At 34.5% G+C, this 14639-nt stretch overlaps 1 pseudogene across 1 annotated transcript; it reads left to right on the forward strand.

Annotated features, from left to right (window-relative positions):
- Nucleotides 1–3223: 3223 nt before the first annotated feature.
- LOC143596217 (thiamine thiazole synthase, chloroplastic-like) lies at nucleotides 3224–6376 on the forward strand (annotated as a pseudogene). Its single transcript, XR_013146664.1, has 3 exons — nucleotides 3224–3624; nucleotides 4900–5459; nucleotides 6104–6376. The product of XR_013146664.1 is annotated as a thiamine thiazole synthase, chloroplastic-like (transcript).
- The last annotated feature ends 8263 nt before the right edge of the window (nucleotides 6377–14639 follow it).

A 14639-nucleotide genomic window follows, 5' to 3' on the forward strand; every position in this document is an offset into this window, starting at 1 on the left:
TAACCGACCGATACCGATTATGGCCTGTATATATACTGAGGGGTCATATACGAGTTATATATATATTATAGAGGCTAAAATATGGATATTTAGGCCCCGGTACGTTTAAAACTCTTTAAACGAAAAAGGTTTCGTTTATCAATACGCTATAAGTTTAAACGCAATCGTTAACATCAAAACGAGCATTGTAGCATCCGTTAAGACGAAAAAGATTTATAAAACACTTATATGACATGTTCTAAGCAATCCGTGAAAATATTTTGGATTTTTACAACAAGTCAGTACATTTTTCTTATTTTACAAAAATGAGTTGAAAAAAACTCGTTTTCGCTGTTTCTCGCACTCGAATTAATTTTCTCGCAAAAAAAACCGAACCCGAACTAAATATTGGACCGAGATTTAATTGTGGCACGAAAATCGAGACATATTATACAAGTGGAGAGGCCCAAATGCGGTCCAAAACTTGCAGCCGCCAAGTTGGGAACCCCCCCCCCCCCCCCACATTAGATATTTTAGCCACTTTTTAAAATTTTTATATTCATTTCACACCACAAACTTTACCTAAGACATGCTCCTGCTGTTCTTCATCTCTTTTCATCCAAAACCCTAAGGTAAAATCAAGTTTTATGAAAATTTAACCAAGTTTGGTTCATATAATTAACATATAAACATGTTTTAGTTAGTATTAAGGATGTTTAACCATCCAAAAACCATAAAAATCATGTTTTGATGTTAAACAGGTCTATAAAGCAGAAACATATAGATTTTTGGTCAAAAACGCGGATTAGAACATGAATACAACGTTTTTACGGTTTAAAAGTTCGGTTTGAAACCAAAACCGAAACCCTAGTTAACAAGTTTGTTCCATGGATGATTTATGCTTGGTTTGATGTTATATGATATGTAGATACACTGACTTTGCGACCCAAGACCCGGAGAGTCGTTTAAACCACCGAAAACCGACAAGGTATTACCGATTAACTCGTCTAGGGGCTGTTTGTGATTCGATTATGACGTTCTTGTTTTTAGGTTATGAAACTTTGGAGGGACATCAGGGATCACATAAGTGAGTCCCTGTTAAAATTTGGTAATTTTTCGATAAACAGAGAATATTTGGCAAATTTATTACCGTTTATTGGTGTTTATTCGGGAAAATTAGGTAAACTTCATGAAAACTTATGAAATTTGTCTTGGAACCTATAAATGATATGTTAATATCACTGGAAAAATTTGAGAACATTTGAAGATGTCTAAGTATTTTTGTGCAATTGTGTTTTAATTGAGTTTTAATAGCCTAAAAACGTGCAAAAAGGCATTTTGGCCAAAGAGTTAGATTCTGGATATTTTGCAGGGGCTATGTGATGATATTGGGACCACTTGGAAAAATTATCGGATTTTCGGATGTTGTTTGGTATAAACAGGCTATTTATTACTTAATTATAACACATTAAATGAATTTTTATAAACAGATAATTAATTATAAAATTTCTGAAAATATTTTTATAAAATTCTCCATATTTTAATTTATTTTTACAAAAACTTTCATAATTTATATATGAGTACATTATTAGTTATGATTAATCAAAAATTTAAACTATAATTGTTTTAACGAAACCGGCAGTTTTGTGTTTAACGGACTGACTGGTATGTCAAAATGTTAAAAGTGGTCAAATATCGTATTTTTATATGGATTTGATAAAAACGAACTTTTTACAAGAATTCCGGACAATTCGGGTAGTGTACGCGTTTTGTATAATCAAACCCGTGTGAAAACGGAAACGAACCCTGCGATCAATCCAGATACCGAAACGTTAAAATTCTTTTATAAATTAAATCATTTTATCAATCAATATGTTTATTTAAGTTTATGTGATCTTACCTAATCTCGAAACGCATAAACGATCAACTTGGCTAGGCTCGGAAAACAGTGAAACTGAGCCAAATCTGGTTTTAAACATTTAATAGTGTACAACGTCACAATCTAAGACTATGGTCATGTTCTGGGCTTAACAGCTATACCCAGACTAGTTATACAGCCCGATTTAGCTTAAACACTGTACTAGTATTAACAGTACGTACCGGTTATAGGAGTCAAGCTATAATCGAGGAACATTACTTATTAATACATATTACCAGCTTGAACTACGATAAGGTGAATTTCACGACCTCCACTTTCTAAACTGTTTTACAAACTTTTAGGGTGGAAAGCATGTTTATGTATACTTACTTACTTGAAATCGTGTGATGATGTGATTTATCTAAGTACTAACACTTGAAAGTCCTCACAAACACAAGTGATTAACTTCGTGCCAGTGACGTGTGGATAGTACTATCGGTTTGACAAACCCAACTGACAGGGCCGGTGGGGTATGCCGGGACATGTTAACCCAGTTGCACATTGTCATTTATACTTATTACATTCTGTTATGTGGTGTTAGACATAGTACATACTTGGGGCAAAGTGGCTGTTAAATGCTAACGGGAGTACATGGGCAAGGGTGGCCATGCGTGCGAGCTGTCTTGGTTTCACTTGTGGCTTAGTATAAAAACATCATGCACATATATACTTATATACATATGTACTGTGAACTTTACGAACTCGTATACTGATTTTGTTCGTACTCGTGAAACTTGAAACTCACCAACTAGACGTAGTTGACCCGTTTTAACATGTTTTTCAAGTAAACAGAAGTTGGAATGAGTTGCTTACATGCTTGGTGTTAGAAGCAAAGTTGAATAGCTGTGAATAGATGCAAATACGTAGTAATGAATAAGAAACCCGTGAACTGGTTATGTGATTTTCATCTAGTTTGTAAACTTAGTACCAACCCATGTAATATGATGTAAATTAGTTTGTTGAATTTTTTTATAAACAATGTGTTTGATACCAGAGTTATCTGTTACATTCCCGTATTACACTTCCGTATTTACCTAGTCGAGGTATGACAATATCATCCAAGTTGAGGTGATTACAATAATGTATTTAGATATTTTGAACCATATTCATCATTTTGTCTCCAAAATTAAAGTGTAAGAAAATGATAAAACTATAGCAAAAAGGGCCCAATTCAAAATGTGGACAATATTTGTTCACAAAATATAAAAAAGTAATGGCTCCAACAAATTGATTTATTCTACACCCTTCACACCCAATCCCTCCTCTCCCCACACGTGGCCCCTCAAGATATTTACTTACGTGACATCCCCTATATATAACTCCTCACTTACTACAACACAACACACCTCACTCTCATTATTCTTCTCATCTACACAACAAACTTTAATATCTTTTTATTAATGGCATCCATGGCTACCACCACCTTTGCCAAGACATGTTTCTTGGACCAAACATCTTTCTATGGTGTTCCGGTTTCGTCCCCGGTCCGGTTCCAGCCAGTTAAATCTAGCCAGAACCGGAACATGCCGATTTCCATGTCGGCTGCTCCATACGATCTAGGATCGTTCACGTTTCAACCGATCAAAGAATCGATCGTGTCACGTGAAATGACTAGAAGGTACATGACTGATATGATAACGTATGCGGATACTGATGTTGTTATTGTTGGTGCTGGATCCGCTGGTTTATCATGCGCGTATGAACTTAGCAAAAACCCTAACGTTCAGGTATATAATATTTGCTAAATCTCTTTTAGCTATATATATCGATCGTGCATGTTTGATTTGTTACAAGCTATATATATCGATCTGATGAAACTGAGGTTATTTTGATCCGGATTTATACCTCGAAATAAGTATACAGATCTGTTTTTTGTTTGTTTGTTAATTATGAATTTATGATTATAGATTGTTGTTGATCGTGCTGATTTTAAATTTATTTTGGAACGTTATAGTATAATCAAATTTTTTTCGATTTTTTGGTCGTTCATCAATTTCGATCATCATCTCCACTTATAAACTCGGTAAATTCGAAAGACTGTATAAATATTATGCAGTTTTGACACTGTTTATACCAATGAGATGAATAATATTCTAATTATAATAATAAAATAATACTTATATGATTAGTGTGGTTACACATGATAATTTATCAGGAAAAAAAAACATAAATGAAAATAATAATAGTTCAAAGTTCTATTTTGTGATAATTTGAGCTTATACATAATTTATAGAATAGAAAAAATAAAAATAAATAATAGTAGTTTTAAAAGTGAGTCTTAATTATATGCGATAATTTGATAGCTTATACATAATTTAGAAATAAAATTAAAAATATTAACACTAGTTTTAAGATGTTGTATCTATAATTTGAGAGCTTATATATAGTTTATAAAATAACAAAATAGTAAATATTAGTATTTTTAAGATGTTGTATTGTGATTTGAGAACTTATACATAATTTATAAAAAAAATAAGAAAAATTTATTGCTAAACAATTTTCAAGGCTTGTAAGTTACTTTTAATTTTATAAGGGCCCGTAATTGTAAGTAAATAAAAAATATATTTTATATTTAAATGAAATGTTACGGATTCGCATTAAAGAAAAAGGTAAAATGTTTTATGTTCGACACTGAAAGTCTAAAAATATTGTAAGCAAATTTGAAAGAGTAAAACTATTGAAGTCAAAAAGTTGAAAGTGAAAAAATATTGAAGTTTAATGTGAAAAAAAAAATATAGTGACTAATTTATAAAAGTTAAAATTTTTTGTGATAAAGTTGAAAGCACAATATTTTGTGGTAAAATATGAAATAGCAAAAGTGTGTTGTCAAAGTTGAAACTCTTAAAATTTTGTGACAGAAGTTAAAGTAAAAAAAGAATATGATGCAAATTTTGCTGACCAACATTTAAAAGCATAAAATTTTGGTGATCAAAATTGAAAGAATAAAACTTTGAATGATGCTATTTAGTTTGTGCTGATTAAATATTGGTAATTAATCGCAGGTGGCCATCATCGAGCAATCTGTGAGCCCTGGTGGTGGAGCATGGCTAGGAGGGCAACTGTTCTCGGCCATGGTTGTCCGCAAACCAGCCCACCACTTCCTTGATGAGCTCGAGATCGAGTACGACGAGCAAGAAGACTACGTGGTCATCAAACACGCCGCTCTATTCACCTCCACCATCATGAGCAAGCTTTTGGCTAGACCAAATGTTAAGCTCTTCAATGCGGTTGCAGCCGAGGACTTGATCATCAAGGGAGGAAGAGTAGGTGATGTTGTGACCAATTGGGCTTTGGTCTCAATGAACCATGACACACAATCCTGCATGGACCCTAATGTCATGGAGGCTAAGGCGGTTGTGAGCTCATGTGGTCACGATGGTCCGATGGGTACCACTGGGGTCAAGCGGTTGAGGAGCGTTGGGATGATTGAGAGCGTTCCTGGAATGAAAGCTCTCGATATGAATACCGCTGAGGATAAAATTGTGAAGTTGACTAGAGAGGTTGTTCCGGCATGATTGTTACTGGAATGGAAGTTGCAGAGATCGATGGATCTCCGAGAATGGTATTGTTAATTAACTTTGCTAGGATCTTGCTAGTATTTTTCTTTTAATGTTATTGTCACGTAAACAAAAATTAACAATTAGAACGTTAATAATTGACTTTGCTAGTATCTTGATAGCTGTCACGCATTAAAAAAACAAATAAGTAGAAAGTTGTGGCTCAATGGTAGAGCAATAAATTTACTAGTGAGAGATAGATGGTTCAAACCTCACTATCACCAATTTATATTGGGAGTTATGAGGGATGACCATGGCTTACCAGGGTTCGAGTCCTGATCTCACCCGATTTTACAGACTTCTCGCTGTCGTGCCGTTTGACGGACGTGGGGGTGGGGTTTTATCCGGGGAATCCTTCAATAGGTGGACCGCTAGGGGCTCCGTCCATCTGAACTTGTGGCCGGCTCGGGCTATCTTTGGCCAATGAGGGGCGCGTACGAAGTACCCGATTTTACTTAGTTGGTCGTTATAAAAAAAAGTAGAAAGTTAGTAATTAATAATTAACTTTGTCAGTGTCTTGCTAGTCTCTTTCTTTTAATAATGTTATCAGTCACATAAATAGAAAATTAGCTAATAATTAAGAAATTTGTTTTTATTAAAGATTTTGATAAAGAAAATGGCTTGACTGATGATTTGTGTGATATTTTAGGGGCCAACATTTGGGGCTATGATGATATCTGGACAAAAGGCTGCTCATTTGGCATTGAAGGCTTTGGAGCTACCGAATGCGTTGGACGGGACCAGCGTAGGAACCATGCAATCGGAGTTGATTCTGGCTGCTGCGGATTCCGCTGAGATTGTGGATGCCTAGATGAACTAGTGAAAATTTAGGTGAGAGAATTTGAATAAAATCAATGTCATTTGATTTAAACATTGTTGGTTTATGTGGTTGGTTATCAATGGAATATGACGTTTGATTGGATGTTGCATGTGTTTTTGTATTTTTGTTTTTGTTTTTTTTTTTTTTTTTGATGACTAACACAAAAAAAATATATATATTATAACTAATATATCAATGGAATCATGAATGCCAACTTAACTACAAATCGAATTAAGAAATCAAATTAACAGTGTCTCGGTTAATGGGGTTTGAAAATCTAATCCAAAGGTGGTAAAAAACGTGGCTCGGAAATTATATAAAGAAAAGTTTAAAGAACCAATGGAGATTAGACCACATAAACGGGCGAGGGTATGTAGAAATTTCAATGGATGATTGTATTAATTTAATTTGGCAATTTTCAATGGAAGAGATAAAGATGGTTGTTTGGGATTGTGATAGAGATCAGGCACCGGGGCCGAACGAATTTAATTTTGCCTTCTTAAAAAATTTCTAGGACCTTCTAGGCAATGACTTCTATCAAGTTCTAATGGCGTTTTATGAAAAAGGGGAGATCAACAAATTAAGGGTGTGGCTCATCAGTCATTCACCTCATCCCCAAGACAATGATTCATAATCCTTTTCAGAATTTCATCCCCTTAGCCTCATTGGGTGCATTAGCAAGGTAATTTCTAAAGTTCTTGCAAATTGATTAAAAGGGATTATTGGATCGATGATCCCCCCCCCCCCCCAAATGGTGTATGTGGCAGGGAGAAGCATCTTAGATGGTCCACTCATCCAAAATGAGTTAATATCGTGGTTAAAAAAATCAAATCACCATGCTTTCTTTTTTAAAATAGATCAGAATAAGGCTTTTGATTCGAATCGACTCGGTTCTTGAAATTATGAATTTCCCAGATAGATGGAGACTATGGGTGAATGGAATTCTATGGTCGGCACGTGCCTTGGTTCTTGTTAACGAATCCCCTACATGGGAATTTCAATGTCACAGGGGCATTCGGCAAGGGGATCCTCTATCGCTTTTCCTCTTTATTTTATCTATGGAATACTTCTCTTATATCTTCAACCGAGCGGTGGCAGGTAATCCCTTGCAACCGACCGATATCCCTAATGGTGGCCCAAGACTTTCGCACTTATTATTTGTTGATGATGTTGTTTTATTGGGAAGATGGTCGAAAACTAATTTGTTGAACGTAGCATGGTTACCCCAATGTTTCTATCTTGTCTTGGGGCTATGAATCAATCTAAACAAAAGTGATCTCTTTGCTATTAATGTATTAACGAAGGAAGTTACCAATAGGCTGTTTGGGCCAAGATGGTAACAAAATATTTAAACAAAAGTCAAAATGGTAACAAAAGTGATCTCTTTGCCCTAATGGTAACAAAATATTTAATGGAGTGGGCTTGGGCCTAATTTACCTATGGGCTGTTTTGGCCAAGATGGATTCTCAACAGTAGGTATTTATTTGGGCTTGGATTCTAGTTCTTGGACATTCAAGCCACATGTTTGCAAGATGTTTTCGGGCCAAAAAATAATTATTATTCGATGTTGACTAACTAAAGAAAGTCAAAATTCGATCGGTTTTTCGTCGTTGTTGGATCATGTTCAAAGCATGTTATTTTATGTTATTTTTGAGGCGTTCGAGAAGTTGAGGAACTTTGAACACATTGGATACGAATTTGGACTTAAAGAGAAAATAACAAGCTTTGTTTATTTGATTGTTGTCGCCGGTGGATCATACTTTTAGAGGGTGATTGTAGAGGCTTCGACTTTATCAGGTTTATTCGTGAAGATGCGAGACACGGTTCGACGATGTTTTGATATCAAAAGCTAAGGGGGTGATTGTAAGGCCAATATTTGTGAGTTGCGATATCAAATTACAAAACTCGTTATATATTTGATGGTCAAGTGAATATTAAAGCCGATGAGGAAACCGGACATGAAACAAGAGCTTCGGCACGCGCGTTTAACTTCAATGGGAGATCTTTTAGTTTATTTGTATTAGTTAGACTATAAATAGGGACTAGTTGTCTTTGTTTGTGTCTGTGTTTTGTAAGGTGTTTTCACCCACCGAATGAGAGCTCACCTTGAGTGAGGTCGGTTCATTTAATATTTTAATCTTTTATCGATAACGAGATCGTTCACATTATATTATACTATCTTTATATTTATATGCTTGGTCATTTGATTTACCGCACCCGTCTCGAAATATGTATCAAGTGCAAAATCCGTTCGGGTGGTCGTTTTGGGACCTAGAAACAATCTCTCCAAGATTGATAATGTAACAACTCGTGTTTTTCGTTTAATACTTTATACAATACCCGAACCATTTATATGTTCGGGAAATTTTATCAAGAAAATATCACGTCGATCAAGGTATTATTATTGTATTATTAATTGTTTATCATATTTATTTAATATTGAAATATATATAAATAAACTTTCATTTATATTATTTTTTTAGCCCTAAGTTATAATTTAACCTTATTTTGTACCCATGCTCAAAGACCAGGGTCTAGTATGCAAATCTGATTATATTATAACATTTACAAAAGATTCATTGTTTATATAAAACCACCATTTAAGTTTAATATTTTACAAAAGACTTCCATTCCTCAAGCGCCTATTCTTCGTTACCTGTAAAATAGTTTGAAAATACGTCAACAACACATGATGGAGAATAAGTTGACGCATAAAATATGTTATTACTTAATTACCCCTTGAGACATAACAAGGTCTCGACCCATCGTGGCTTAGGAATAATCAAGTTAAAAACTTAAAACACAATTACAAACTTATGCTCAACTTGAAACCGCTCAGCAAACACCGCAGCGTTCGAGGTTACTTAGCTACCATCAATATACATATGATTACCCTCTCTCGGACATAACTTAGGTCCGACTCGTCATGGCGGAGGCATATAACCAGGTGTGACGCGGTGTGGCCACCGTCTACCACATATGAAAGGATCCAGACAAACGTACACGACAACTTGAAGGCCAACGATTACTTTTGTTCATAATGTTTTAGAGATACGTAATCTTATGTAATTAATTTAATTGAATCGATTAAACTAGTTGTAAAAGTTTGGGGCGTATTCACCTTTTAAAATGATCAGCTTCACTTCACTGATTGAGTTGTCTTTCTTTGCTATCTCGGACCTATATTACGAGAATAACCATGTTATTACTAAATCAACAATCTAGCTTTAGACCTTTAGTCCTTTTTGTATAATCTTTACATTGAATACATTTTCTTTTCGAACCTTTAGTTCAAATATCATTTCTTTATTTAACAAGTTCGAACATTTAGTTTGACTTGTTTACTTTTCTAAACACTACGTTACCTTTTCTTGAAGAAACGCATATTTTATTTCTTTACTTATTATTTAAATAATATTTTCATTATTAAAAAAGAATTATTCTATATCTATATTTCTTGTTTATATTTTCTTTATTTAATCTCGAGAGTATACCCTCGATCATGGTCAAAGCCTATTTTAATATTATAATAATAATATTTTACTCGGGCATAACCCCTATCATGTTTTGCTTATAATTTCCTAGACTCTTGGGCATCACTTCTACGCTTTTGGGATCATCTACCACACGCGCACTCACGAGCTGCGGTTCTTTGATGAACACGAACTTGTGGGCTTTAGACTCAGCTACCTCAAGAAGCTTGTGGAGTCGCCTCTTTGTATCGTTGAAGACGTCCGTCGTGACAACACGGATTCAATCGTCGAAAAGTTCAACAAGTTCGTCAATCTACTTGTTGAAATGCAACCATTTAAAGATCCAGACGATATCTTCGAGTATGAGACCGAGTGCGAGTGGTGATGGAAGTCAATAATGAAAATAGCAAAGACTAGAGGGAGATTGTTGGGCCCTTTTCTTGTTTAAGTCTTTCGTATTTGTAATTTATTTCATTTATGTTGTTAGTTTGTTTGTTAAACACTTGATGTTACGTTTGGGCCCTTGAGCCTGTGTACTATGAGCCCAATGGGCCGATTATAATAGAAGTGTGTATGAGAACTCACACTTTATAATGTGTGAGTCTCTCATACATCAACAACCTTTTGCTATATCCTTACAAACTCTCTTCTCCCTCTCTTTCTCTCGGCAAAATAAACCACAAACAAGGTCCAAGATCTAAGTCCTAGCTAGTTGTTTCTGCCAACTAGCGTAAAGGTTGATCCAAAATATATTGGAGATATATCACGATATCTTTCCTTAATATTTGTTCTTTTTTATGCATGTCACTTTATTTTAAGAAGATATTTTCAATAGTTTCTTATATACCTATTGTAATATGTATGATTGAGTATTGAATAAAAAAATCATTCTAATTATCAATTTTAATAAAATAACTATTAATAGTTGTTGTGTTGTTAGATCCGGTCAAGGGACCTACATGGTATGCTCTTTTCATTACCTATCTGTTACGTTGATTTAGGAATGCCAGCCCTATATAAATCTAGCTAAGTTAATGATGCTTATTATGAAAAATAATCTAGAATTCAAATGTCTCCCATCTGCAAGTGTTATAAAGATTGGCTAGGATTCTAAATGTTCACTTTAATATATATATATTTTTTAATTTGATAATTATGATTTGAAAGAATGAGGAATCAAACTACTAAGTCATACTATGAAGCTATGGGAAAGAGTGATTGAGGGTAGACTTAGACGGGAAACTCAGGTTACGGTCAACCAATTTGGCTTCATGCCGGGGCGTTCCACCACAGAGGCAATACACCTTATAAGAAGATTAATGGAAAAGTATAGGGAGAAGAAGCGTGATCTACATATGGTGTTTATTGACCTAGAAAAGGCATACGACAGTGTGCCACGACAGGTGCTCTGGGAGTGCTTGGAGGGTAGAAGAGTGCCCAGGAAATACATAGAGATAATTATGGATATGTACACCAGGAGTGAAACAAGTGTCCGTGCGCCAGTGGGGGATACTGACTTCTTTCCTGTAGAGGTAGGTCTTCACCAGGGGTCAGCGTTGAGCCCGTTTCTTTTTGCAGTAGTCTTGGATGAGTTGTCAAAGTCGATTCAGGGGACTCTCCCGTGGTGCATGATGTTCGCAGACGATATTGTGTTACTTGCTGAGAAAAAACAAGATCTAAACATGAGGCTTGAGGAGTGGCGAACAACCTTAGAGACAAAAGGTTTAAAGATTAGCCGATCTAAGACGGAGTACCTCCACTGTGATTTTGGTGGGATAAACGACAATGAAGACGCACAGATCACAATTGAAGGGCAGGTGGTCCCGCAGGTAACGAAGTTCAAGTATTTAGGATCATTTGTACAGAGCGATGGGGAATTAGACGGTGATGTGACCCACCGAGTTCAGGTAGGATGGTGTAGATGGAAAGCAGCCACAGGTATATTGTGCGACAAGAGTTTCCCGACTAAACTAAAGGGAAAATTCTATAGGGTGACAGTTAGACCTGCAATGCTATATGGAACAGATTGTTGAGCCATCAAGAAGGCACAAGTGCGGAAGATGGAGGTAGCAGAAATGAGAATGCTACGTTGGATGTGTGGGCACACAAGGCTAGACCGAATAAGAAACGTTGTGTTTCGCGAGAGATTAGGGGTGGCGAACATAGCAGACAAGATAAGAGAGTGGAGATTGAGATGGTTTGGACATGTAAAGAGAAGACAGACGACGAATCCTGTTAGATCCGTAAAAACATTACTATAGAGGGGAGGAGGGGTAGAGGACGACCGAAATTGACTTGGGATGAGAGGATTAGGCATGATTTGATAGACCTAAACCTCTCCGAGGACATGGTTGAGGATAGGAATTCGTGGAGAAGTAGAATTAAAGTTAAGGATTTTTAGAGAGAATTGATTACCTTAGGGCTTAGACTTAACTTATTTAGGTCACATACCATAATGGTATTTCCCTTACATATATTATTATTATTATTATAATTATTATTAGCTTTTATATATCTGTTAAACTGTGATCTTATTATTAATATTATTATAATTAGTAGTAGTTTTTATATAACTGTTAAACTTTGATTTCCTTTATTTTGCTTCATACACATGTACTTAGAGCCAAGGGTCTCTCTGGAAGCCACCTCTTTATTCCTTTGGATAGAGGTACGGTGTGCCTACATCCCACCCTCCCCAGACCCTACTTATAGCTTTGCTGTCGGTGGGATTTTACTGGGCATGATTGATTGATTGATTGATAATTATGATTTGAAAATATCTATCTTGATTTTTAATGCTCGATAAGTGGGTTGGGAAATTTGACGAAGACTATGCTTGTATAAGGCGGTGCGGGTGGGCTGCGTGTAGTGAGCTTAGGTTTATTTTTAGTTTAATATTTTCCTTTATTAATTCTTTTCAACAAATTTTGATTCATTTAAATTTTATTCCAGACTTTTAGAATCTACAAAGGAGGGATTCTTATGATTCTAATTATTAGTTCTGATTAGAAAGAGATTACTTCATAAAATTGTAACCAACTTTGAAAATTGTTTCAATCAGGTTAACGATAAAACATTTTGTTCGATCCAATTAGGTCATTGAACTTTAATTTTGTTTCAATCATAGATATTTTACCTGGATAACAGGTAGCTAGGTTTTTTTTTTAATTTTTAATCTTTTTTACTTAACATAATAACTTTTAAAGGTTGCAAAAATTAGTAAAAATGCGAAATATAATTTTAAAATTCCGAAAATTTGCAAAAAAAAAGTTCGAAAAAATGCAATGATTATTGTTGGCTACGGATTGTTAGCTACGAATTATTAGCTACTAAATTTTGCTACGTTTTTTTTGCTACAAATTTTAGCTACGACATTTTGCTATGATATATAACTACATAATTTTGCTACAGAATTTTTATAGCTACGGAAATTTGCTACCGACTTTTAGCAACAACATTTGCTACGGGAATTGCCTATGGTTTTTGCTATGAAATTTTGCTACATATTTTGATTGAGTTTTGCTACGATTTCGCAAGCTTTCGCAACATATTGATCAAAGTTTTAGCTACGGATTTAGCTATAAACTTTTTATAGAATTTTTCAATATTTTCTTAATATTCTTTTCCACTTTTTCCTATAAAAAATATATTCAAATTTTATAAAATATCATACTAAAGATAAAAATCCAAACCAAATATCATATAATATCCAAAAGTACTACAATAAAAACTGAAATTTAGTTTTGCAACATCAACCCTTATATCTTAACTCGGTGAAAATACTTCTAGCCGGTTTCATGACAATAGCTAATGTTTCTCATTTATTTGAGCATATAATCTCTCTTTTTCTTCAACTTTCTTTAACGCAACATTTTTTTTCTGATTTCTTTCCGACCCGCTCTTTATTATCTTTTCAACTTCGCTCTTTATCATGTCCAACTCTACTAGGATTGGGCTCCCGAGACTCGACACCACAATCACTGTGTCTCCATGCACCACGAAAACCATTACCAACACCATGAGCACCACCACTACCACGATTATCTTTACTACCATTCATAATGTATACACCCGTACCCTACATACAAATAAAATTATAATAAGTTAAAAAATTAGCGTTCGATGATATAAATTACATTATATTATATATATTAATCTGAAAAATCAACACACGCATATATATATATATATATATCCGAAAACTATAAAACATAACTAAACAACGACATTTATAATTAGTAGTACCTTTAAACCGAACAAAAACAAACGCACCTCGTGAAGTTGGAGCAACTCGTAGAAAGTGCACCTAAAAAGCACATTAAAATAAAAGAAAGTTCAATGAATCAATAAATTGTGACTTAGACAAATTTAAAAACATATTATGAATGGTAGTAAAGATAATGATTGAAACAAAAATGAAAGTTCAATGACCTAATTGGAACATATTATGAATGGAAGATCTAATATTTATGTTTGTGACTTAGATAAATTTAAAAACATATTGTGTAAGCTGTCATATCCTATATAACGAATCAATATCAAAAGCCGTCGAGAAAGTAATAGAGAAACTGGTCAATCGAACTGTTATATCAAAAAAGGCTTACAACACATTCAAAGAAACCCGCCAATTCAATAAGTTTATAAACAACAACCAAAAAGTAAATGTAATGACTCACAATACAACAAGTTTGACCCGTTATCCGGTTGGTGTTATATCAATGTCACAAGTGAAAGTAGTTCTAACATGTTTCATACATCATGTATTGGTCAAATAAACAAGCATCTCATCACAAAACACATGAGCAGATTCAAAATTCACAAGACAGATTTTAGCATGCAAATGTGTATTTTATTACCTGCGCAAATCATCGAAATAAATTATGAAACTTTTA

The sequence above is a fragment of the Bidens hawaiensis genome, unplaced genomic scaffold (genome assembly GCF_021521415.1).
Source record: "Bidens hawaiensis isolate Kalapana, Puna unplaced genomic scaffold, B.hawaiensis_p1.1 tig00046157_1, whole genome shotgun sequence".
In the NCBI taxonomy this organism is placed as follows: domain Eukaryota; kingdom Viridiplantae; phylum Streptophyta; class Magnoliopsida; order Asterales; family Asteraceae; genus Bidens; species Bidens hawaiensis.